Source organism: Hylobates moloch, unplaced genomic scaffold, assembly GCF_009828535.3.
Source record: "Hylobates moloch isolate HMO894 unplaced genomic scaffold, HMol_V3 SCAFFOLD_11, whole genome shotgun sequence".
Lineage (NCBI taxonomy): Eukaryota > Metazoa > Chordata > Mammalia > Primates > Hylobatidae > Hylobates > Hylobates moloch.
This window is the reverse complement of record NW_026652286.1, coordinates 79,495,546-79,523,376: the sequence shown is the minus strand read 5'-3', so window position 1 is coordinate 79,523,376 and position 27,831 is coordinate 79,495,546. Positions and strand designations below refer to the sequence as shown.

Sequence of the window (27,831 nt, the reverse complement as noted above, 5' to 3'; positions counted from 1 at the left end):
CACTTACTTAGAGATGGAAAAACATCAAAACAAAAATACTTAAATTCCAGGGAAACAATTTCAAATATTCACATGTGAATAGTATTAGCTTTGTATAATCCATATTTCTTTGGCCCTTATTCTCAGCTAAAGTTGTAGGATCTTTTTTTCCTCTCATTCATACTCTATTATTTCTGGGAGGTCCTGGTTGGGGCAGAAGGGTGGCCCACAGGTACTCTTAACACCGTACGATCCAACGTTCCTTTCTGTGGCCTTGTCAGTGAAGCAGGTCATCTACTGAGGTGTCTGTGCCCTACTTGGGGTTGGGGGAGTGTCCATCTTAAATATATTTGTACTTATGACAGAGGGGCTGTTTTTGGATGCTCTAACATGGCTAAAAGGTACTGTTGTAGATTGCAGCCAATTATACAGCCGTAAGCTACCATAACTGAGCTGTACTACCATACTACCTGACGTTCTTGGTGTGTGAGAGCTACATTGTATTCCATGCAAAGTATTCTAAAAGAAATATTTTTTTCCTAATGTCTTACAGATGTTTCTAGTGAGAAATTTCTCTTTAAGTTCTTTTTGGAATTCTTTTTTCTTTATGACCCATGGGGTGCTGGAGGGTGCTAGTGGGGAATAACAAATCTTAGTGACTCTACACAGAATGCAGAATCTCTTTTGGGGTCAGGTGATGGACAATAGGGCAAACCAGTTTGCATGTTCTTTCTTTTCCTTTAAAGTATTTTCCCTGGAGACATCTGAGTTTTTCCTACAAACAGTTTCCAGGTCACCCCAACCCAAGAGTCTATCAGATTTTTTAAACATGTCAGACTTCTAGAGGTAGATTTCTTTTACATTCAATCCGGGAATCCAGCCGCTGGTTGGCTACATTTTCATCCTAGGTAACTTTTGTAAACACAAAATTGTATAACAAGAAAATGTATACCTTTTGTGAGGGGATGTATATAGATGTTAGTGGTTTGTCTATAACAGCATGCAGGACAGTGATGGGTAGTGAAAAGGAGGCCAGAGATTCATCACCTTCATCTTAGAACAACTGCAAGGATGTCACAATACCCAAGTAAATCTTATGACTGGAGAAAATAAGGGATAAGATTAAAAGAGACATTACCCAAGAGCTGTTTAAAGTTTTCTGATTTTATATTTTCAAGGACTCTCCTTTCAGTAACATCTATTTCTCTTAATGCATTGTGATTTCAAGGGGTGGGGTGATGATGTCACACTAAAAGGGATGTATCAGAATCTCAGTGAAGGGATGTTTAATATTTTGAGAAGTTGCTTCTTATCCAGTTTCTAAACATTTTCCTGACCCTCACATCTTTCTTCTTTATGCTCCCTATTTTTAGAATCACTGAGTTAGAGGGAATAGGAGGTGTTCAAAGATAATGATTATATTGGGGTGCTAAAGGCAGTTGGACTGTGGCTTGTAAATGAATGTGCAGAATTTCCACGGAAAGAAACCCTGGGTCAAACAATTTGAAATGGTGACCACCAGGGGACACTGGTGGCCCAGCACAGCTTAGTTGCCCTTCGAAGATTGCCCTAAGATGTTGGATAAGTAGTGAGTGAGAAGAACAGCAGGCAATGTGCTGCCTGATGACATTAGGGTAAGTGAAGTGTTTATAACTTAGAAGGTGATCATGTAACAGGGTTTAGACTTCCATGAATACTAACTTTTTCTACAAAAGAGATACTAGGTCTGATTATTTTCTTCCTCTAAGTAATGATTGGTTGTTCTCAAGATTTAAAGCACAATCTTGTAAAGTTTAAATTTCTGAAGATTAACATTTAATGCCTGCCACCTGCCAACCAAATGCTGGCACAGATGATTATGTGCCTAAGAGGTAGCTGTTCTCTTTGAATAATGTCTTTTTAGAACTCTTGATATATTGACTCTCTGAGGACAGCTTTAGTGGTCATATTCAATAAAAGCGTTGTTTTTAACAAGTCACTGAGCTATGATTAATCTTGGCTTGTTTAGATTTTATCTTTTTTTAAAGTTGTGTTTAAATTGTCTTCTGTAATCATATATGAGAGGGAAAGAATTGGTCAGCTTAATGGACAGAAAAGCTTGACATAAATTATTTTTTGGGAGGGTGTTGGGGGGTGGCACAGGAAAACAGAATTTCAACCAAGACAAGAAAAATTTTGATGCCTGGGAACCTTTTTTTTTTTTTGGATGGCAGAAGGCAGTGTTCCAACTCCATGGTTTATATTTATCATCTTTGGGGAGTGTGATTAGAATATTGGTGGACAGAGATTGGCAAACATATATTTCTCTTACCTTCTTAACCTATTACAGGGTTGTATTAGAGTCTGGAAATGTGTTGGTTTATTCACTTATTTGTATATTATTTATACTTCATCATCAAAAAAGACTTGAAGTCATAGATCACAAAATATGATCATAGTAGCAATTTTTCTCCTTCCAAAATGAGCATTTCTACCTACTTAGTATAAACAACTCCTCTAGAAATTTTGGTCATTTACTGGCTCTTCAGGTTGAAATTTGCATTTAGAGGGTGGCATGGAATAAAAACGAGGATGTGAGGAGAGGGAGAAGGTGAGTTGGAGAAGATCTGTTATGCCTCTGTTACTCATTTGTTCTCTCGCCTCTTCCGTGGGACTCCCTGGGAGCGCATGTTGTGCCCTACAGGGTGTTTCATGCCTCTGGAGTACTGGGAAAGAACTGCTTCCAGATATCAAAATGTTTGCTGTCTGTTTCCCTTTTGTTGGCTTAGAAACTGGTTGTTTCTATCTTCTGTCTCATCATTTACAAATTACAGATGTTGATTATGGTCTGTTTCTTGCCATCTCTTCACCACATTTTGGTGCTTTGGCAATTGCTGTGATAATGGAGGCTGGGCCCTTGAAACTGTGGCCATGCAAAGAAAGATAGTAGACAGTGCCCTCCCTGCTGGAGGACTTTAGAGTTAAATTTATTGCTTTATTTGGTACGTAATGTCTTTTGCATACCAAAATGATCTAATTTTAGTTGTCCAAAAAATAGAAAATCTCTTCTAGCCCTAATCTGCAAAGCCTATTTTTAGCTCAAATTAAATAGTAGAAATGTGTTTATGCTCTATGAGGCAACATTTAGTATTTTCTTGGAAATTGTAATGGTTGAATGGTATGATGAAGCATGTATTAAAGCATGTGTACCATGTTTTCTGCTGAAATGTTGCTACTTGTTCTTATGGCTTGGGTTTACATAGTGTTGTAGGCAGGGAGACAAAGTGAGTAGGAGAGTTAAGGGAGAAGGATGATAAATTGCATAGTCTCCTTTGTCATAATAAGTTAAATATAAATGAAGTTATGACTATTTCAGTTTTAACAAGTTCTAATACTATTAAGGGTGTTGTGGGTGTTTCAGTTGTTGTAGAGCTTTAAGGAGGTACAAGATGGAGGAGTTGGGTTGTAGGAAAAAGACTTCCCACAGTAGTTTAGAGAACAAATACAAATGAGAGCTCTAGGTTAATTCATTTACTGATGAGTTATAGCATATAAAGACTTGCAGGTTTAGGAAGCATCAGTTATTTGCTAAGTATTGCTCAAAGTATAGTTTTATACTGCCCTTGCTAAGTGCATTTCCTCTCAAAGTAGTCAAGAAGTGCATAGTTCTGAAAAGATATTCATTAATGTTTTCTCTGTTTTAAAGGTCTCTCTCTGTCAGAGTGTTGCTTTATCTTCTCTAAAAACGTAACACATTTAAGTCAGAATGGGAGCAATGTTATCATGGGATTATTTTGTTGGGAGAGGGCTAGTAAGGATAGAGGAAATGACCTTTGGGGCTTATTCCTCACAATATTTTCTTAGTATCAGGGATCCTGAAATACTGTGAAATCATTTATAAGATGCCACTGATTCCACAATCTTTAGCTGGTATGGAACTCTCTGTTTTTTTTATAAGTAATAATTTTTTGCTTATATGTCAACTTGTATATACTTTTTTGTTTCACCATGATTTGTAATGTGTATTTAGGAGCCTTTTAATTAGTCATAAAATTGTGAAGAATTAGCTTAAGGTTAGGTTAAGACTAACTTGGAGATTTTCTGGGAATAATTAAATAATATACTTGTTTAGTAGATGAGAATATGTTTAACATATTTGTTATCTTGGAGAATTAGTGTAGTAACAACTTACCATATTTATTGGTGAATTAAGATTAATAGCAATAAATAACTTCTGCCAATATAGTTCTTGTTACTATAACTTGGTAACTGATCAATTTCCTCTTTCATTAAAAGTAAATATTTTCAGTATTTTACTAAAATGAATTGGAATTAAGGTAGTTGGAGGAGAAATTACTTAATAATGTTACTATAACATAGTGATTTAGAGCAAGACTGGAGCAAGACTACTTGGGTTGAAAATGCATCTCAGCTACTTACTAGCTGTATGAACTGGAATGATTTACTTCATCTTTCCTTACCTCATATTTCTTATTTGCAAAATGGAGATAATATAATTGCACACTTCCTAGAGTTGCCAAGATGATTAAATGAGTTAATTTATATCAAGTACATACTTAGAACAGCATGGTATATAACAAACAAATGGAACATAAATGTTTGCTTTTATTATTATAGAGTATTCCCCAAATAATGTTTGCATCAGACGCAGGAGGTTTGCTTACTGTTTTAGGTGAGAAAATTGATACTTTGCAAGGTTAACTAACTTGTTGATATCTTTGGTCAGAGTTAACGAGCCACAGAGGCAGAATTTAAATTCATTTCAGTCTGATTCCAAACCTCATGTTCTTCTCATTACTTTGTGCTGCCTTCCAGAGTTGTTGACTGTGTCATCACTCCTCTGATGCTAATTACACACCATCTTTCCAGTTCTCCGAATTCTTAGAATCGTCATGATGTCACATTTTGCTTAGTGCATTGCTCTTTCAAATGTGCTTGGGATAGTTGCTTGTATGAGACAGACTTCTTGTCAGTATTGCGGAAAGTTCAGTTGCATTGCAATTTGGATCATTTCAGTTTAGAAACTACGATTATTCTTTAGATTTTAGGTGTTGAAAAAGCAAACTAAGGGTGATGGTGTTTCCCATCACAACACAAACATGGTTTCATAGCTATGCTATAGTAAACACTGTGCCAGTTTTTTTGCTCAGATTTCAAGCTGATCTTGCTACGTACCTGGCCTGATATGTTAGACATCATTAGGCCAGCACAAAACCTGCAAAAAGGCTGTGTTTCTGATGTTGTTGATTTCTTTTATTTTTTATTTATTTTTATTTTATTTTATTTTATTTTATTTTATTTTATTTTATTTTATTATACTCTAAGTTTTAGGGTACATGTGCACAATGTGCAGGTTTGTTACATATGTATACATGTGCCATGTTGGTGTGCTGCACCCATTAACTCCTCATTTAGCATTAGGTATATCTCCTAATGCTATCCCTCCCCCCCTCCCCCCACCCCACAACAGTCCCCAGAGTGTGATGTTCCCCTTCCTGTGTCCATGTGTTCTCATTGTTCAATTCCCACGTATGAGTGAGAACATGCGGTGTTTGGTTTTTTGTCCTTGTGATAGTTTACTGAGAATGATGATTTCCAGTTTCATCCATGTCCCTACAAAGGACATGAACTCATCCTTTTTTATGGCTGCATAGTATTGCATGGTGTATATGTGCCACATTTTCTTAATCCAGTCTATCATTGTTGGACATTTGGGTTGGTTCCAAATCTTTGCTATTGTGAATAGTGTTGCAATAAACATACGTGTGCATGTGTCTTTATAGCAGCATGATTTATAGTCCTTTGGGTATATACCCAGTAATGGGATGGCTGGGTCAAATGGTATTTCTAGTTCTAGATCCCTGAGGAATCGCCACACTGACTTCCACAATGGTTGAACTAGTTTACGGTCCCACCAACAGTGTAAAAGTGTTCCCATTTCTCCACATCCTCTCCAGCACCTGTTGTTTCCTGACTTTTGAATGATGGCCATTCTAACTGGTGTGAGATGATATCTCATTGTGGTTTTGATTTGCATTTCTCTGATGGCCAGTGATGATGAGCATTTCTGCATGTGTTTTTTGGCTGCATAAATGTCTTCTTTTGAAAAGTGTCTGTTCATGTCCTTTGCCCACTTTTTGATGGGGTTTTTTTTTTTTTTTCTTGTAAATTTGTTTGAGTTCATTGTAGATTCTGGATATTAGCCTTTTGTCAGATGAGTAGGTTGTGAAAATTTTCTCCCATTCTGTAGGTTGCCTGTTCACTCTGATGGTAGTTTCTTTTGCTGTGCAGAAGCTCTTTAGTTTAATTAGATCCCATTTGTCAATTTTGGCTTTTGTGGCCATTGCTTTTGGTGTTTTAGACATGAAGTCCTTGCCCATGCCTATGTCCTGAATGGTATTGCCTAGGTTTTCTTCTAGGGTTTTTATGGTTTTAGGTCTAACATGTAAGTCTTTAATCCATCTTGAATTAATTTTTGTATAAGGTGTAAGGAAGGGATCCAGTTTCAGCTTTCTGCATATGGCTAGCCAGTTTTCCCAGCACAATTTATTAAATAGGGAATCCTTTCCCCATTTCTTGTTTTTGTCAGGTTTGTCAAAGATCAGATAGTTGTAGATATGTGGCATTATTTCTGAGGGCTCCGTTCTGTTCCATTGATCTATATCTCTGTTGTGGTACCAGTACCATGCTGTTTTGGTTACTGTAGCCTTGTAGTATAGTTTGAAGTCAGATAGCGTGATGCCTCCAGCTTTGTTCTTTTGGCTTAGGATTGACTTGGCGATGTGGGCTCTTTTTTGGTTCCATATGAACTTTAAAGTAGATTTTTCCAATTCTGTGAAGAAAGTCATTGGTAGCTTGATGGGGATGGCATTGAATCTATAAATTACCTTGGGCAGTATGGCCATTTTCACGATATTGATTCTTCCAACCCATGAGCATGGAATGTTCTTCCATTTGTTTGTATCCTCTTTTATTTCATTGAGCAGTGGTTTGTAGTTCTCCTTGAAGAGGTCCTTCATGTCCCTTGTAAGTTGGATTCCTAGGTATTTTATTCTCTTTGAAGCAATTGTGAATGGGAGTTCATTCATGATTTGGCTCTCTGTTTGTCTGTTATTGGTGTATAAGAATGCTTGTGATTTTTGTACATTGATTTTGTATCCTGAGACTTTGCTGAAGTTGCTTATCAGCTTAAGGAGATTTTGGGCTGAGACAATGGGGTTTTCTAGATATACAATCATGTCATCTGCAAACAGGGACAATTTGACTTCCTCTTTTCCTAATTCAATACCCTTTATTTCCTTCTCCTGCCTAATTGCCCTGGCCAGAACTTCCAACACTATGTGGAATACGAGTGGTGAGAGAGGGCATCCCTGTCTTGTGCCAGTTTTCAAAGGGAATGCTTCCAGTTTTTGCCCATTCAGTATGATATTGGCTGTGGGTTTGTCATAGACAGCTCTTATTATTTTGAGATATGTCCCATCAATACCTAATTTATTGAGAGTTTTTAGCATGAAGGGTTGTTGAATTTTGTCAAAGGCCTTTTCTGCATCTATTGAGATAATCATGTGGTTTTTGTCTTTGGTTCTGTTTATATGCTGGATTACATTTATTGATTTGCATATGTTGAACCAGCCTTGTATCCCAGGGATGAAGCCCACTTGATCATGGTGGATAAGCTTTTTGATGTGCTGCTGGATTCGGTTTGCCAGTATTTTATTGAGGAGTTTTGCATCAATGTTCATCAAGGATATTGGTCTAAAATTCTCTTTTTTGGTTGTGTCTCTGCCAGGCTTTGGTATCAGGATGATGCTGGCCTCATAAAATGAGTTAGGGAGGATTCCCTCTTTTTCTATCAATTGGAATAGTTTCAGAAGGAATGGTACCAGTTCCTCCTTGTACCTCTGGTAGAATTCGGCTGTGAATCCATCTGGTCCTGGACTCTTTTTGGTTGGTAAGCTATTGATTATTTCAACAATTTCATAGCCTGTTATTGGTCTATTTAGAGATTCAGCTTCTTCCTGGTTTAGTCGTGGGAGGGTGTATTTGTCGACGAATTTATCCATTTCTTCTAGATTTTCTAGTTTATTTGGGTAGAGGTGTTTGTAGTGTTTTTTGATGGTAGTTTGTATTTCTGTGGGATCAGTGGTGATATCCCCTTTATCATTTTTTATTGTGTCTATTTGATTCTTCTCACTTCTTTATTAGTGTTGCTAGCGGTCTATCAATTTTGTTGATCTTTTCAAAAAACCAGCTCCTGCATTCATTAATTTTTTGAAGGGTTTTTTGTGTCTCTATTTCCTTCAGTTCTGCTCTGATTTTAGTTATTTCTAGCCTTCTGCTAGCTTTTGAATGTGTTTGCTCTTGCTTTTCTAGTTCTTTTAATTGTGATGTTAGGGTGTCAATTTTGGATCTTTCCTGCTTTCTCTTGTGGGCATTTAGTGCTATAAATTTCCCTCTACACACTGCTTTGAACGTGTCCCAGAGATTCTGGTATGTTATGTCTTTGTTCTCATTGGTTTCAAAGAACATCTTTATTTCTGCCTTTATTTCGTTATGTACCCAATAGTCATTCAGGAGCAGGTTGTTCAGTTTCCATGTAGTTGAGTGATTTTGAGTGAGTTTCTTAATCCTGAGTTCTAGTTTGAATGTACTGTGGTCTGAGAGACAGTTTGTTATAATTTCTGTTCTTTTACATTTGCTGAGGAGAGCTTTACTTCCAACTATGTGGTCAATTTTGGAATAGGTGTGGTGTGGTGCTGAAAAAAATGTATATTCTGTTGATTTGGGGTGGAGAGTTCTATAGATGTTTATTAGGTCCGCTTGGTGCAGAGCTGAGTTCAGTTCCTGAGTATCCTTGTTAACTTTCTGTCTCATTGATCTGTCTAATGTTGACAGTGGGGTGTTAAAGTCTCCCGTTATTATTGTGTGGGAGTCTAAGTCTCTTTGTAGGTCACTCAGGACTTGCTTTATGAGTCTAGGTGCTCCTGTATTGGGTGCATATATATTTAGGATAGTTAGCTCTTCTTGTTCAATTGATCCCTTTACCATTATGTAATGGCCTTCTTTGTCTCTTTTGATCTTTGTTGGTTTAAAGTCTGTTTTATCAGAGACTAGGATTGCAACCCCTGCTTTTTTTGTTTTCCATTTGCTTAGTAGATCTTCCTCCATCCTTTTATTTTGAGCCTCTGTGTGTTTCTGCACGTGAGATGGGTTTCCTGAATACAGCACACTGATGGGCTTGACTCTTTATGCAATTTGCCAGTCTGTGTCTTTTAATTGGCGTATTTGGTCCACTTACATTTAAAGTTAATATTGTTATGTGTGAATTTGATCCTATCATTATGAATTTAGCTGGTCATTTTGCTTGTTAGTTGATGCAGTTTCTTCCTAGCCTTGATGATCTTTACAATTTGGCATGATTTTGCAGTGGCTGGTACCGGTTGTTCCTTTCCATGTTTAGTGCTTCCTTCAGGAGCTCTTTTAGGGCAGGCCTGGTGGTGACAAAATCTCTCAGTGTTTGCTTGTCTGTAAAGTATTTTATTTCTTCTTCACTTATGAAGCTTAGTTTGGCTGGATAGGAAATTCTGGTTTGAAGAATGTTGAATATTGGCCTCCACTCTCTTCTGGCTTGTAGAGTTTCTGCTGAGAGATCTGCTGTTAGTCTGATGGGCTTCCCTTTGTGGATAACCGGACATTTCTCTCTGGCTGCCATTAACATTTTTTCCTTCATTTCAACTTTGGTGAATCTGACAATTATGTGTCTTGGAGTTGCTCTTCTTGAGGAGTATCTTTGTGGCGTTCTCTGTATTTCCTGAATCTGAATGTTGGCCTGCCTTGCTAGATTGGGGAAGTTCTCCTGGATAATATCCTGCAGAGTGTTTTTCAACTTGGTTCCATTCTCCCCGTCACTTTCCGGTACACCAATCAGACGTAGATTTGGTCTTTTCACATAGTCCCAAATTTCTTGGAGTCTTTGTTCATTTCTTTTTATTCTTTTTTCTCTAAACTTCCCTTCTCACTTCATTTCATTCATTTCATCTTCCATCACTGATACCCTTTCTTCCAGTTGATTGCATTGGCTCCTGAGGCTTCTGCATTCTTCGCGTAGTTCTCGAGCCTTGGCTTTCAGCTCCATCAGCTCCTTTAAGCACTTCTCTGTATTGGTTATTCTAGTTATAAATTCGTCGAAATTTTTTTCAAAGTTTTTAACTTCTCTGCCTTTCGTTTGAATTTCCTCCTGTAGCTCGGAGTAGTTTGATTGTCTGAAGCCTTCTTCTCTGAACTCGTCAAAGTCATTCTCCATCCAGCTTTGTTCCGTTGCTGGTGAGGAACTGCATTCCTTTGGAGGAGGAGAGGTGCTCTGCTTTTTGGAGTTTCCAGTTTTTCTGCTCTGTTTTTTCCCCATCTTTGTGGTTTTATCTACTTTTGGTCTTCGACGATGGTGATGTACAGATGGGTTTTTGGTGTGGATGTCCTTTCTGTTTGTTAGTTTTCCTTCTACCAGACAGGACCCTCAGCTGCAGGTCTGTTGTAGTTTACTAGAGGTCCACTCCAGACCCTGTTTGGCTGGGTGTCAGCAGCAGTGGCTGCAGAACAGCGGATTTTCGTGAACCGCGAATGCTGCTGCCTGATCATTCCTTTGGAAGTTTTGTCTCAGAGGAGTACCTGGCCGTGTGAGCTGTCAGTCTGCCCCTACTTGGAGGTGCCTCCCAGTTAGGCTGCTCAGGGGTCAGGGGTCAGGGACCCACTTGAGGAGGCAGTCTGTCTGTTCTCAGATCTCCAGCTGCGTGCTGGGAGAACCACTACTCTCTTCAAAGCTGTGAGACAGGGACATTTAAGTCTGCAGAGGTTACTACTGTCTTTTTGTTTGTCTGTGCCCTGCCCCCAGAGGTGGAGCCTACAGAGGCAGGCAGGCCTCTGAGCTGTGGTGGGCTCCACCCAGTTCGAGCTTCCTGGCTGCTTTGTTTACCTAAGCAAGCCTGGGCAATGGCGGGCGCCCCTCCCCCAGGCTCACTGCCACCTTGCAGTTTGATCTCAGACTGCTGTGCTAGCAATCAGCGAGACTCTGTGGGCATAGGACCCTCTGAGCCAGGTGCGGGATATAATCTCCTGGTGTGCCGTTTTTTAAGCCCGTCGGAAAAGCGCAGTATTAAGGTGGGAGTGACCTGATTTTCCAGGTGCCGTCTGTCACCCCTTTCTTTGACTAGGAAAGGGAACTTCCTGACCCCTTGAGCTTCCCAAGTGAGGCAATGCTTCGCCCTGCTTTGGCTAGTGCAGGGTGCGCTGCACCCACTGTCCTGCGCCCACTGTCTAGCACTCCCTAGTGAGATGAACCGGGTACCTCAGATGGAAATGCAGAAATCACTCGTCTTCTGCGTCTCTCACGCTGGGAGCTGTAGACTGGAGCTGTTCCTATTTGGCCATCTTGGCTCCCTCCTGTTGATTTCTTTTAATGGAAAAGTTTAAGAATATCATCTTATTAAACAATTTGTAATCTTATTAAACAATTTGTTTAATGGGTAGTGGCTCTGTATAAATTAGAGAAAACTTCTGTTTTCTGCTCTCTGCTTATATACTTTTCCTCAAATAGTTAGATATAGTAGATAGTCCTGAGAAAGAATGAGACCATTGTGTATGGACACTGCTTCCTATATATATATAGGATAAACACTATAATAAAAACATATCCTTAAATTATACAAGTCAGTTTTAGAAGTTACAAGGATATTGAGTATGTAGCCTTTTCGCTGGCTTCTTTTGTTTAGAAGTGTGAATTTAAGATTAATCCATGTCTTTCGCAGAGAGCTCATTCCTTTCTCCCAACTCCCCTGAAAAATATTCCATTTAACATGTACCACAGTTTGCTTATCCATTCATTGATTGAAGGATACCTTGGTTCTTTCCATTTTTGGTTATTGGATATTGAGTGGAATGTGGCGTAGTTTCTCTCTTCTCCTAGATATTTTTTCTCTTTTAGGAACATCTTCTTCTGAATCTTGTGACACACTATTTCCCATTTGTCTTGCTAAATTTCTCCAGACATAGCTTTTCTTTTTTGCTGGAAAAACATGGCAGTCCTTTTTCTTAATTTAAAATTTTTGTTTCTGTGTGTCTAAAGCATTGTTTCGCCATCACTGGCAGCTTTCTGCCTAGCACCTCTTCTTTGTGTGAAGGGAGGACAACCCCTCAGATTCCTAAATTCTTCAGGTTGTCTTTGTTCTCTTTTCTGAACTCTTCAGTAGGTTGATGTTTATTTTTCCTTTCCCTTTTAAGTTTTTTTAAATAAAGTTTTAATGTAGTTTTAGATTTATAAAAAGCTGTGAAGATAGCGCAGAAAGTTCTGATATATCCCACACCCATTTTCCCCATTTGACGTCATACATTAATATGGTACTTTGGTCCCAATTTATAAAACTATATTGATAGGTTATTATTAACAAAATTCCATGCTTTATTTCAATATCCTTAGTTTTTAACCTTTTCCTATTCTAGGTTTTCATTTCACATTACATTTAGTTGACTTATCTCCGTAGCTTATCTTATCTGTGACAGTTTCTCAGACTTTTGTTGTTTTTGATCACCTTGACGGTTTTCAAGTGTACTGGTCAGATCTTTTGTTTGTTTCCTGTTTGCTTTGGTATGTGGCCATATGCCCATCATTGGCCTGACATATGCCCATATTGTGTGTGTTTGTGTGCATAGTGTGTTTTGAGCACTTCCTTACTTCCCAGCAGTATAAGATGTTCCAGACTCATCTTTCATACTTCCTGCCCCAGTTGTCTAGAATGAGCCATTTCTCTCAGGAGCCCTGATACCTTTTATTGGAGAATGGTATTAGAAACCATGACCTGGGCATTGGTTGTACTCATTGCTATTGGGGTGTTTTGCTTCTATGCCCTCTCAGCTGACAGAGCAAGAGAATATATGTGTGTAGACTAACTCATATACATATATGCCCATCTATAAACATTTTTATATGTATTCATCATATGCTAAATATGAGTTAATACTGATGTCTCCAACTTTACTCCGTTACCATATGGATCATTCTAACCTTTCCCTCTTGCTTGTCTCTATCCTTCTTTCTAACAAGGAGAAACATGACTCCCTTTAGCCATCCATTTACTGAATTCTTCAATTCCAGTGTACGTTTATAGTTGTTTCAGAATTGTTAACAGAAACTCCCAGGGGAAACAATTTTATCAACTAAAATATAGTGCCTATGGGTAGTTTAGGAGTATGCAGTTATGTATAAAGTTTTATAGTATTCACTCATATCCAGGGTTAGTTAGGTAAGCACCTTTCTACCCCACCACTTCCAGTGAGATTTTTTTCATATATTTGTAATACAGCTAGATTCTTTTATTATAGTCTTCCATCCTGTGATACTTTGACCTCCTAAACGCACATACAGACACACACACACATTTAAATTTGTATACAGTAAGTTTAGCTCTTCTGCTGTAAAGTTCTATAGGTATTGAAAAATGCATAATGTCATATATCTACCATTATAACATCATACCAAATACTTGCACTCTTCTGAAAAAAATCCCCTGTGTTTCATTTGTTCAACCCCATGTCACCTCCAAAGCCCTGGCAAGTACCGATCTGTTTGCCATGCTATGGTTTTGCCTTTACCAGAGTGTCATATAAATGGAATCATATAGTATATAGCCTTTTCACTGGCTACTTTTGTTTAGAAATGTGAATTTAAGATTAATCTATGTCTTTGGCAGAGAGCTCATTCCTTTCCCCCCACGCCCCTGAAAAATATTCCATTTAACGTGTACCACAGTTTGCTTATCCATTCATTAATTGAAGGATACCTTGGTTCCTTACATGTTTGGTTATTATGAATTAACTGCTATAAAACATTCACTTGCAAGTTTTTATGTAGACTACATTTTCAAATCAGTTAGGCAAATACTTAGGAGTGCATTTGTTGGACTATGTTTAACCTTGTAAGAAACTGCCAAAGTGTCTTACACAGTGGCTGAGCCATTTGCCTTCCCGAAAGCAATGAATGAGACTTCCTATTACTCTTCATCCTTTCCAGAAATTGGTATTTTCCGTTTTTTAGATTGTAGCCATTTTAATACATGTGCCTTCCTCCTTGCAATTTTAATAAACAGAATCAGCACCTGTTATCTCTTTATAATTTCTGCATATACCAATTATAATTAAGAATTTTGTTTTCTGGTTTTGTCATTCTAAATACTTTTCCTGATATTATGACTGAATTTAGAAACTGCTTAAAAATTTATTAGTGATAGCAGTGATTGTCCATGATACTACTGTAATAGGTAGACTCTTTCTCTTTGGCTTAGTAACAATAAGTTCCTGGAGTGAAGTTATTCAGCATTTACTCACTGGGAAATGAAATATTTTAGGAATTTCAGTGTAACTTTGAGGTGATATAACCAACAGGGTCCCATTTGTTGAAGATGTTGAAATATAAGATGTCCACAAATGGTCTTTGTTAATATTGTTATGCTCTCCTAACCCCCAGCTTGCCTGAGTTAAGATTCCTTTCAACGCTATCAACAGCCAGTGAGTCAAACTCAATTAACTAAAGCTTCTTTACTTAATACATTCTCATAACAAAATTCTCAAATTTCTTATAAACTCTTCTATTTTTGTTTTCTCAAAGATAGTATTACTGCCATTTAAAATCTGCAAAACTCCTTAGTTGGATAAAACAAAACAAAACAAAACAAAAACACTTATCTCTGACTTGGAGCAGAAGAAATGGAAGCACAGCTAGGTCAGGCTGCTTGCATGGGGTCACACCATTAGCCTCTAGGGAGGGCAGTGTTTAAACTATGAGGCTGTAATGGTAGAGCCTGCTACATTACTTATTGACCCCTCAACTGCTTCTGTTACCTAACAGTAATTGATATTATTGCTTTTTCTCTGAGTTAGAAGGAAGATTATTTTTCCCTTACTATGTGAGAAACATGATTGTGGGCCTATAATCATTTCATATGTCAAACTCATAGCTTATTTTGTTGCCATCTCATGGAGCAGATTTATAGTGACTTGTCACATTTGCTTTTTGAAATACTGTTTTTTTGTCTTTATTTCTTTGAATCTTTTAGCTCAAGTGAGCATACCACCTTCCTTTCTCCCCCAACCCTTTTCTTTTGTGTTAGAAGACTTTTGTTAAGTAAATGAATTATTTCCCATGCATGAGGCTGATGTTTTTGTCCATTGTGTTATCTCTCTGTTTCCATTGTCCTTTGATGCATAACTCTGACTCAACTACAAATTTTAATAACATTCTGTTTTAATTCTTGTGACAGTTAGTGAAAATTTAAGTAAGATTAGAGTTAAATTCAAACATCCTGGGTTCTATGCTAGATGAGTTGTCATTCTTATTAGTCTTGAGTTCGGTTCTTTAGTCAATTTTAAGTACTTTTGACAGTATTTCTATTGTAATTTATTTAAGTTAATCTGGTGAGTAGAGTTTTATGTGTCATAATAAAGATGTTACTTAAATTAAGACACTTTATATATGGTAAATTCCCCTTATTATCCCACTGTTAGTCCCATTTTTCAAAAGCAAAAATATTAATCTCTTATTTTCTTTGAGTCTGCTCAGTTAAAGATTTCCATATGTTAAATTTTCCATCAGGGTAGCTGTGGACTGTTATGTATTGTGGGTGATTTTTATAGGTGTTTTGGAGTGCTCTTTTCCCATTTCTGTTACTCATAGTAGTACCTAAAGTGACATCTCCTTCAAATCTAATAAGTTTGAGACCAGACTTCCAATTCCTGGTCTATTGTGGTTTTTTCCTATATTTCCACAAAGTCTGATCTTAACCTTGGAAATGGTAAGTTTCCAGTATGAAGAAAGAAGTTGTAGATTTTGGAAGTACTTTTCAGAATTTTCCACTGTGTTATAAATGAATTTTATTTTAGCCTTTGTGGGCAGCTTATACACTGTTATGCACTAGTATTATGGTCTAGGATCAGGTTGTGTAGAGAGATTGTTGGGTGGTAGGGAATGGTATGGGATGAGGACTGGGCTTCACTTCCCAGGTAGAAAAGGGCAGTTAGAAGAACCAGTGTAGGTCCCCACAGAAGACGTGACTCATTGATGGAATGGAGGGAGAACCTCCAGTGTTGGTGACAGGCATGAAAATAAACTGGTAGAGCATATATAGAAGTCAACTAAACAAGAAACACATGTGATTTTCATAAGCAAGGATACTGAAGTAATTCCTGACTCCTACATAATGGTCAGGATTGAACATTGTCCAGAGCCAGATAAGTAAAAGAGGAAAAACCAACTCTGAAAATATCAATTTTAATTTTGATATTTATACATTTATGCTTTTATTCTTCCTAGGGAAATATGATTGCATTATTGATTTGAATCCTAATCCCAAAAGTGCTTATGTCTACGCAAGACTCTAGATCAGTGGACCTTACATTCCACAAGTGATTGTACAGTAGGATCATCGAGAGACATTAAGAAATAAAAGAGGCCTGTAGACGTGATACCCAGATATTCTGATTAATCATATCTAGGGCAGAGACCAGAACTTTGTATTTTAAAAATACATTCTCCAGATAATTTTAGTATACACCCATGACTTTTAACAATTTAACTCCAAGGCTAATCCTGCTCTTGGGCAAGGATGCTTAAGAAACTGTAGTCAATTCTTAGGACATCTGATACCAAGTCATCTCTACTGTTAGTTGGTACTCTAAAATCCTGTGTTTCTTTCTGTCTTATTTCTGAAAGTGGGTTGTTGCCTTGTACTCCACCCAATTCTTTTGACATATTCGTACTTCTCTTCAGGACTTTAGTTCTATTTCTGAATCCCACACAGGAACTGGGGCTCTGCTTTCATTCATTGCTTTTTGTCTTCCAGATACAGGCTTAATGCCTCTTGCTAGTTGCTCTGTATTTATCTTTTGCTAGATATTCTGTATTTATCCCTCCCTCCTTCCCTTCCTGCTTCCCTCCCTCCTTGCCTCCTTCCCTCCCTCCCTTCTTCCCTTCCTTCCTCCCTTCATTCCTTCCTTCCTCCCTTTTGCCTTTTCTGTATCTCTTTGCCAAATCTCCTTCATGTTGATAACTGCTGGCTTAGATTACTGGCTTAGACTGCCATCATTTGCATCACCCAATTAGAATATCATATTTTTTTCTGATTTTCTCCTGTTTATGTATAAGTGGGCATACCTAGTTCTAGATAAATCCCTCCCTTTATTCATCCCATGTCATTAATTCCACAATGACATGCAATAGGGTTTTGTTCAAACTAATGTCAGAAATAGTGGGTCATGCATAGTTTTCATAAAATGCCTGGTTACTGCTAGATTTTTTTACTTGAAAGCTTTGGATAACACTTTCCTGTCCACTATTACTATTGTTAGAATCAGAAATCCTATTAATTCCCAGAGGACAGTCTTACCCTAGGGAGAAAATAAAGCGGGCAATATAATTTGTTGCTGCAATAGGAAAGGGAAGTTTATACTTGTCTGTGAGCTTTCATAAAGCAGAGTCATTTTAGGATCTTTACGAAGAAGATACCAAGAGGGATTTCAGCCAGAGAACAAGCAGAACAATGACAAATGATCCTGACTCTTGTGAGTTACTCCACTGAGCGATTAGTGCCCAGGAAAACATTGACTGAAAATACCCAATTGCCATAATTTTTCTACTTTTCATTCTCTTTCTTCTGGTTCTGTGTACTTCCCCACAACATTTTATGAGACTTCATTCACCTCTTCATTCACTTCTAGTACCTCAGACTGTTTTTCATTAACCTCTTTTTTTTGTTTGTTTCTATAACCTTTCTATTTTCATTATTCTTATTCTCAATCTTACATTTTAATAAAAAGCAGCAATTCAAATCTGGTAAAGGTAAGTTTACTTCTCTTAATTTGTCATTACATTTTTGCTTTAGTGCTATTTTTAAGCTTAATATTCTAGTTGACAAATTTAGTAGTCAAGCAACTCTAACTTACTGCAAATCTATACAACTTCTTTAATTCAGAGCTCTAAATGATCACTAGGGTTTCAGCTGGACTAGTATATTGTTATATTAACTGCAGGAAAAGATTGATTAGTCCACAGAAGTCTGTATATAATATTGTAGAGGAAATATTTGGCCTATTAAAGGAATAGTTTTTAAGTACTTTGTTCCATCAATACAAATATTTATTGAATATTTTGTATTTTTGGGTACTGTTCTAGGTACTGGTGATCATCAGGGAGAAAACAGCAAGTGGGGAGGCAGGCAGTAAAAAACTACAGACAAGTAACAAATACAAAAACTTCAGAGTGATGCATGCTGTGAAGAAAAATAAGACAATGGGGCCGGGCGTGGTGGCTCATGCCTGTAATCCCAGCACTTTGGGAAGCCAAGGTGGATGGATCACCTGAGGTCAGGAGTTCGAGACCAGCCTGGCCAACATGGTGATAACCCCATCTCTACTAAAAATATAAAAACTAGCCAGGCCTGGTGGTGGGCGCCTGTAATCCCAGCTACTCGGGAGGCTGAGGCAGGAGAATTGCTTGAACCCAGGAGGCAGAGGTTGTATAAGACAATGGAATGTAAAAGAGTGTGAAGGGCTTAAATAATATGTTAACGATAATATTCTTAAGTCCATTTAAGCAACTCATAGGATTTCTATATGACTGTAGTATTTGTGCTGTTTCACTGATATTTCTGGATTTAGAGCTCCAGAAATGAAATTTTTTTTTTTTTTTAACATTCACTTTAATATGGAGGAGGTTGAGGTTAATGAAAGTTCTGGTTTCTCCACTGATGTCTGAGTAGCATTTGCTACTCTGGATCTATTTAAGATGAATGAAAGGAGACAGTGAGGCTGTAGCATTGTATTTTGGACTAGACAAAGTCCCAAGTGGTGTTCATCATTCCACCAGTGTGTTTTGAATACCTCCATGTGCCAGGCCTGTGCTGGCCATGAAGATTTGAGAGTGAGTAAGGCCGATGTCGTCTCTGCTGTCCTGGTTCTATCAGCATAGAAGCTAATGGGAAGACCACATGACAGGAGGTATAAAACTTCTCTACTCATTGGACAGAATGCAAAGCTGCTTGAGTGTGAGCACTAGAAGACAGCCATCCCAAGAGAAGTGGAAGTAAAATCCACAAATCAAATGCATACTTAAGCTTTCTCTTGCTGTTGTTTTCTTTTTCTCTCTATACACACACATACACAAATATGCCTATATACATAAGTACATACATAACTTACATATATACATATGTATGTATACACATGTATAAATTATATATGCTTTACTACTTATAACGATTTTTCATGTATACTATTTTGTACCTTGCTAAAGTCTATAATTAGGTATTATCATTTCCATTTTACAGATGAAGGAATTAGACCCAGAGTGTAAGTGCTTTACTCCAAATCGCTTAGCCAACAAATGCTTGCAGCTATATTTGAATACAGCTTTTTAAACTACAGGAAAGGAGTACTGCTCTTTTTACCATGTTGCATTTTTCTCTGTTTCCAAAAATAAGTGGTAATTGTGACACATCTTCCATTAAAAGAACCACCTCTGTTTCCTAAGAAAAATAAACACCCTGTGTGTATGTATTAGTATATACTGCTACATGGTACTGTATGTTATTTTGGCCAACTCCCTGAATTAAAAAATATATTTTTTTCTTTTTTTGAGATGGAGTCTTGCTCTGTCACCCAGGTTGGAGTGCAGTGGCGTGATCTCGGCTCACTGCAAGCTCTGCCTCCTGGGTTCATGCCATTCTCCTACCTCAGCCTCCCGAGTAGCTGGGACTACAGGTGCCCACAACCACGCTCGGCTAATTTTTTCGTATTTTTAGTAGAGATAGGGTTTCACCGCATTAGCCAGGATGGTCTCGATCTCCTGACCTCGTGATCCGCCCGCCTTGGCCTCCCAAAGTGCTGGGATTACAGGCATGAGGCACCTCACCCGGCCAAAAATATTTCATAAATACCTTTTTCCAATGATTATTCTGTGTCTATGATGCCAGAGTGAGCACTGACAATATTTATTCTGGGTATGAAAGTATTTTTCTGACTCCAAATGAGAGATAGAAAAAAAGATCTAGAGAGCAAGGGTTTTGAGCTAATAAAAATAGGAGGAACCCAGCTTATACTTCTATTAATGCACGCTTCATGATGTGCTTCCTAATTGTTTACATGTCTTTCTCTTTGACTTGAATGTAGGTACCTAGCGGTCACGCACCTACATTTAACTCTTTGGGCCCTATTTAACTCTTTGTAACTACAGCAGGAAGGCTAGAGGCCCCGGAGGGGTAGCTATCCAAGGATTATTGTTTGAAAGACAAATAAAGACTAAGGAGTATTCTTGAGGAAAGGAAACTAAAGACACAAGAAAAACAAATGCAAAGCATGATCCTGTACTGGATCTCGGACTAGGAAATAATACAACTATAAGGTATATCATTGGGACAGTGAGCACAATTTGAATATAGATTGTGGGTTAGAAGATAGTATTGTGTCAAAGTGTACATTTTTATACAAGGAAGTATTAGGGATGAAGGGGCATAATGTCTGCTGCCTACTCTCAAATGGGGTGTGTGTGTGTGTGTGTGTGTGTGTGTGTGTGTGTGTGTGTGTGTGTAGTGAAAGAGAAGGGGGAATGAGAAAGAATAAGAAAGCAAATGGGGCAAATTGTTCACAGATGGTGAAACTTGAGATGATATGAGAATTTTTGTACTATTCTTGCAACTTTTCTCTAAGTTTAAACTTATATCAAAATAAACATTTCCAAAAATGATTGAATAAAGTTAAAATAGATTATAAGTCCAAAGGAACTTTGTTTTTATTGGGTTGTATCCCCAATTAAAAACAAACAGACAACACCACAAAACTAACTAAAATAACAAACGTAAGTGAGTTTAAGAGTTTGCAGCCTATTTTTATGCTAGTATAAAATTCCTAGTTTAATCTATGAATGCATCAAATTCTATATAATTAGTGTCCAGATTGGAGCCTAACTGTGGGGTTTATTTTCCTTAAGTTTTGTTTTCTGTCTCCCTTATAACGTGATTTGGTGATAATGGAGATTAAAGATGAAATCGGAGTAGTGTCTAAACATAGTCCCACTCTGTTTATCTAATATTGCAGGGCAATTGATACCAGAATAGGTGATTAGTTCCTGTATGTTCCAGAATATTTCATTTCTTTCTTCTACACAGAAAATTATTGCTCAAGAATAAAATCACATTTTCAAAGAATAAAAGTAAAAATAAAACTGCTGACTACTTCTATTGCTTAAGGTACCGATTTTCATGGTACTATATTGAGTGACATCTATACACGGACATGTAGCTTTCTTCTTGTCATCCGTTTACTATTATGATAATTTTGGACTTCCCAAATACTTTCCTTGAATTCAGAAGCCTCATCAATCATTGACATCTTCTCCTCTGTAGACTCTAATTTTTTGATTGCTTCCCTGACATTTTAAATAGCCAGTATACATTATTTTTCGTGTTCTGTCATCAGTCGTTAGATAATATTGCAATGTGCTATCAAAGTATTTATATTTAGTAGCAGTACATTCTGTATCTCCATATAGCATTGTGTACAATTAGTTACATAGGATCTTCACTTAAAGCAGGACATCACACTAAGTTGGTGTTTAGTGTTTACTGAACTAATAGGCATGTAAAGTCAACTGTTAGAAGATAATATAGCTATACATGGTCAAAATTATTACCACTGCCTATATTTTTAAATTAATAACAGGTCAGAGCATAAGCACATGCTGGATATTCATTTCTCTTTTTGTTGGAATAGACAAAAGATCAGTTTCAAAAATGGTGTTCATTTCAGATTATATATATGTGTATATATATTTTTTATATATATATAAATATATATAATTCCTCAAAACCTTAATTGTTGCATAGAAATACTGAGGCTTATGTAAATTATTCTCACATTTCAAATTTATTTGAAATTAAAAATTGGAAGCAATCATATGCAGGATGTAATCAGGCCTTCTGTCTATGTGATTTAACTCCCCTCACCTACTCCCACAGTTCCTGCACACACTCATATACACGCTTTAGTTTCTTTTTTTTTCTTTTTCTTTTTTTTTTTTTTTGAGGTGGGGTCTTGCTCTGTCGCCCAGGCTGGAGTGCTGTGGCGTGATCTCAGCTCACTGCAACCTCTGCCTCCCCGGTCCAGGCGATTCTCCTGCCTCAGCCTCCCGAGTAGCTAGAACTACAGGCGCGTGCTACCACAAAAAAAAAATATATATATATATATATATATATATATTTTTATAGTAGAGACGGGGTTTTACCATGTTAGCCAGGATGGTCTCGATCTCCTGACCTCGTGATCCACCTGCCTTGGCCTCCCAAAGTGCTGGGATTACAGGCGTGAGCCACCACACCCAGCCCCATATACACATTTTCATGCTGTCATGGACCTCATAGTCCTGATACTTTGGAAAAAAAATTTTAAACTAAATAATAGAATGAATCTAGTTCTGTTAATAGGAGGCAAAAATTCAAGTAACAGTGGTATTCACTGACCATTGTTCCTGCTCTGACCTTAGTATAAATGTTGGGAAAATAGGAAGGATTTATGGGATGGAGTAAATCTTGGTATCTCCGCATAGGAACTTGATTGGACTTAACTTTATTCTTATTTATCTAAGTCTTTGTTTGGATAGTTCTGAGTGGTGAAACAGGGATGTTAGTAGTCAGCTTTACAGACAGCAGAATTGAAGTCTGTAGTCCAGTTGTTTAAAATGAAGATTGCCTACATTGGGAGATTTCTACTTAGAACAAGGTTACCGTAGTCACAAGGCTGAAAAATTTCTCAAATATCTATTTGACTTCTAGGGCACCAAGCCAACTGATTCACTGTTAGTGGGATAGAAAAAAGCAAACTATGTAGACCTTTGACATTCTTCTGCAAGCTAGAAAGGAAATAGCAATAATATACTGGCAAGGCTAGGAATGCGCTGAGAAGAGAAAAGCCAGCTTGCTTCTTTAATTGTGACTCTTTTTTGAAGCACACTTAAGCATTTTGAAAGGAATATGGCATCTTTTATCATGTGTGAATTCAATATCTTACAGCTTTGTAATATCTTTTTCCTGCCAAGTACTAGATTTGGTTGACCTTTTGGATAATGCATTTTTGTTTGCTTTCAAATATTGAGAAAGATCTCTCATACAACCTTCTGTTTTCCTTAGGAGTTAAATAGTGTTGAGGGAATATTAAAAGTTTATGGGAAAAAATAAAAGATCCACATTCAGACATTTTTGTTTTATATCTCTTTTGGCTCAGGCAGCCCTAAGTCTACCTATTAAGCTATTTATGAGAATAAACTAAGTCTCTGGTGCTGTTTTCTTCCTGCTTCTGCTTGTGTTTTTAACATTCCTATGTGACATATTTTTCTTCCTTCTGTTCTCTAAGAAGTGGAGTGCCTTTGTTTGTTTATGACTCTGCAGTGGGGGCTGCTCTCCTTTGGGCATTTCAGGAGGGTGAGTGGCAGGACACAAGTTGGAATGAGCAAGTTGTGCTCACAACGCATTGAAGAGACTAGTCTGATCTGAGATGCGATTCTTGTTGGTGCATTATAAAAACTGAGAACAGGGAATGGTTCTTATGCTGTGTCTACAGGATATGCCAGTGCATCTCACTAGATATACTTTGTTCAATTTAGCATCCTCCTTCCTTCCTCACTGTTTCCCAAATTTAAAGGTTTGGATTTTCACTAATATGTTCTAATCTCTGGCACTCCTTTCCATGAAATTGTGGTATGTGTCCTGGTGAGATGATTAGAAACTTGGTTTGTTGTTACCTAGTTGACTCGGTGCTTGTGTTGGCTGTTACTTTGTTCTTCCTTAACTTTTCTTTTTAGTCCCTTCTGTGTGAGCTTCTGTAGAAAAGAGGATTTAACATACTCACGTGCACTACCGCTGTTAACACCATCATCATTTTTGCTTTGGAATGGTGATGATTTAAGAACTTAAAACCTCCCAGCACTTTGGGAGGCTGAGGCGGGCGGATCACGAGGTCAGGAGATCGAGACCACGCTGAAACCCCGTCTCTACTAAAAATACAAAAAAATTAGCTGGGCGTGGTGGCGGGCGCCTGTAGTCTCAGCTACCAGAGAGGCTGAGGCAGGAGAATGGCGTGAACCCAGGAGGCGGAGCCTGCAGTGAGCCGAGATTGCGCCACTGCACTCCAGCCTGGGCGACAGAGTGAGACTCCGTCTCAAAAAAAAAAAAAAAGAACTTAAAACCAAAGGCTTATCAGTATCCAGTCCATATTTTCTACATTATCTACATTTCCCCATTAATGAGCCCTCTTGAATTTAAATTAAAATATAAAGGAACCTGAATATGCATTTATTCATTCAAATATCTATTCAACAAATATTTATTGCTCACTAGATGCTGGCATTGTGTAGGTACTGATTTACTCAGCCAAGTACAGTAGAGTGCTGCACAAATTAATAGCAGACTACTCTGTTCTCCTTTTATTTTGGGCTTCTCAGGCATCCTATGCTGAGTCTTGGATCAAAGACACAACAATACAGAAAATAATCTGTTCTAATTCCTTAGTGTTCCTGGTAATATATCTTACACTTGGACTTATGGCTTACAGTACTATAATCTATAAATTCTTAAGAACAATAGACTGAAATCCTTCATATCTTTATCTTAGTAATTGCCCACACCTGAGATTTAAAAAAAATAATTCAAAACAAGAAAAAACATGAAATAACAGCTTAGTGATGTTTATTGAATGCTCGTATAAAGGACAAAATATTGGCAACAACTAACAGTCCAACTACAAGGAAAGAGTCAATTAAAATATGATAGCTCTGCTTAGAAGAATTTTAAGCAGCCACTTAAATGAGAACTACGTGGAAAGATTATGCTACAGCATGGGAAAATGTTTGTGATGTTGATATAGCCGTAGTTCCCCAGGAAACAGACTCCGACATGGAGATCTGCACTCAGGCGAGCTCCTGGGCAGTGTGCTCAGGATCAGTGATCCCACCAGGCAAACTTCTTTAGGTTTCAAGGCCTGAGAATGATCCTTTGTGGTTCTCAGCTCTGCCTTCTGGGTCATTCTCATGAAAGGTAGTAAGTACATGTTTGCAACTGAAGAGTTTTACCAGACTGTTTCCCTGTGAGAACGTAAAGAAAGTAGATGCGGCAGAGGGAAAAATTGAATTGCTCTTGCAGAAGCGATCACAACGGAGGTCTCGGCTGATCTCTTCAGAATTGCCCCTGACTGGGGCAAGAAGGAGGTATCTTTTTGTTATGACTCCCCACTTCCCAAACGAACTATCTTTGAAAGCAGCTTCCCCTGCGGAGGCAGGGGGATCTTGAGCCGGCAGCTCTCTTCAACTGAAGGCAATGCCTAGAGTCAGACTCAGTTGAGAGCTGACAGCTACAAACACTCCCAGTATCTGTTAGAGATGACAGATTATACAAAAAAGAAAAATTTAAACATAAAGTGTTTGGGCACATCATGAACATTATGAATCCGAGTACATAAAATATGTGTGAGTATGCACAAAAACTGGAGGGGACACTGAAAAAATGAACATGTCTGTGTTACAAAAGAAAAGAGAATCCATGAGAGCATAATCCTTTCACCAAATAAACAGTGAAATCAAACAGATGATAGTTTCCTCTAAAATAATGAAAGAATTCATGTATATATTTTCCCCTCCTCACTCAATTTTAAAAGATGACCATTAAAAAAATTCTTTCAGGTCTCAGCCTTTCCCTTGTGTTTTATTTGTGGAATATGTTAGGGTGGGATAATGACATAATGACAAACATAGCTCAGTGTTCTGTGAGATCTACTTTGAGACTGTAACGAATATGAATAGTTGCTCCGCTTGGCATCTTTTAATCTTTTCTAGGGTTGCCTCACCCATGATGCTAAAAAAGCAGTGCTTATGAGTTCAGTAAGTACATGCACCATTGATACTCATTTTCACGGCTCTAAATTTCTTCCTTTTTCAGCTTAACATTTTATATATTAATGATCAAAATGGAATTGGGCATGAAAAATGTGAACGGCACAAGGCAAATAAATACAATACTGGAAAAACAGTTTGAAGTGTATATGCTAGTGAAGAAGAATAAACCTGAACATCTGTTTTCCCAGGTTAGAGTACATATACGCAAAAGACTGTAATCCTGGCTTAAAAGCTTCTCGTGTTAGCTCCCCTTATCTGAAATAGACTTCCTATTTCTCAACTGCTTTCTTATTTCCTTCCAAAGCATAACTCGTAGTATCCTTCCAAATCACACATACTGTGTGTGTGTTTCCTAGTGTACCTTTTTTTTATATTAAACAATTCTTTAAAGCTGCCTTTAATGCACTTGGAATTACTTCTTTGAAAAATACAAGATGAGAAGACAAAGGAGGACATGAGAACTATTTTCAGATACTTTAAAGGACTTCTGTGAGAAGAGGAGATTTGTTCAAATCACCACCTAGTATGTGAGGGTATATTAGAACTAGTGGACTGAAATTATAGGAATAGATTTTGCCCCACATGCAAGAAGGAAGGAGTTTTATAATTACTGGAGATATTCAGTTTTGGAAGAGCAAGCTTCCTGAGCTGCTCATCAGAGTGCTGTTTAAGTAGAGGAAAGATGACTGTCAATGAGATCTGCTGTGTTTTGAGAGAGATTGGACTGGTTATCAGTCAAGTTCTTATGTACCTGATGGCTTCGTGAATCAATGTTACACCAAATGGTGTATTCACAAATTCTGCTTTAAACAAATATATACGTAATCATAAGATTTCATCTTCTAGAAGCATAGAAGTATTAGCATTTTTTGTGAATGCTGTAAAAATGCTGTGATGCTGCTGTAATAGCTACAGCAGGGAAACACAATAACATACTAATTTCTGTCATTCTTAACATCTAATGCTGTTTGTCTAATGAAATACATTTTAGACCTTTGGCTAAGTATTTATTACCTAATTCAATAGGAAAATTGTAAAAAATTTCAGATTTCCATCAATTTCATTTCTTTACATTTTTTTTTTCTGGAAAAAAAAAAAAGTTTGTTCCTTTGCTCAAACTGGACTGCAGCATAGCTCCCAACACTTGGTTGGAGCAGTTGAGGAGGGTGAATCACAATTTAGTGATTTAAAAAAAAGTGACCATTTTTTTTGAAGGCAGGGCCAAGATGGCCGACTGGAAGCTGCGGTGTTCAGAGGCTCCCACTGGAAAAAAATATATAAGCGTGTGAATCCTTCATCGGCAACCAAGGTATTCATGTTCTCTCGTCAAAATTGACAAGAAGGCTGGCCTGACCACAGAGAGAAGGAAGAGCAGTGTAGTGAGGCGGCCCACCTGAGAGCCACACGGGGAAGGGGAACCCCCTCCTCCAAGCCAAAGGAGGCGGTGGTGAGTGAGTGCGCTAGGGAAACTGCTTTTTCCACAGAACCCTGCCACCCATGGATTGGAAGATCCCACTCGTGAACCCATGCCACCAGGGCCTAGAGTCCCAGCCTCAGAACATGCAGATTCTTATAGCCTCTCAGCTGAAATCTGCTTAAGCCTATGGAACTCAAAAAGCAGGGGTTGCTGGCGGGGAGGGGGGAAGAAGAGGCAACCAGCACCAGCTGTGGCTGCCTGCTGTCTAAGCCATTTGAGCTCCCGGGGGGAGGGGCAAGAGTCAGCGCTGGGACTTGCAACTGCCTAACACACTAAGCTCCCTGGGCAGGGTGGGTGCACCCATTTCTATAGCTCCAGGCTGCACTTTCCCCTGTTAGAGCTAAAGCCAGGGAGGCTGGATGACTTGGTCCCAAGACTTGTCCCCACAGCCCAACACACCCTC

General features: G+C 38.0%; 1 protein-coding gene across 3 annotated transcripts in view; it reads left to right on the top strand.

Moving 5' to 3' along the window:
* The window catches only part of GUCY1A2 (guanylate cyclase 1 soluble subunit alpha 2), a 370,428-nt gene that overhangs the window by 41,555 nt on the left and 301,042 nt on the right, over positions 1 to 27,831 (top strand). The gene's annotated exons all lie outside the window — the stretch shown is intronic.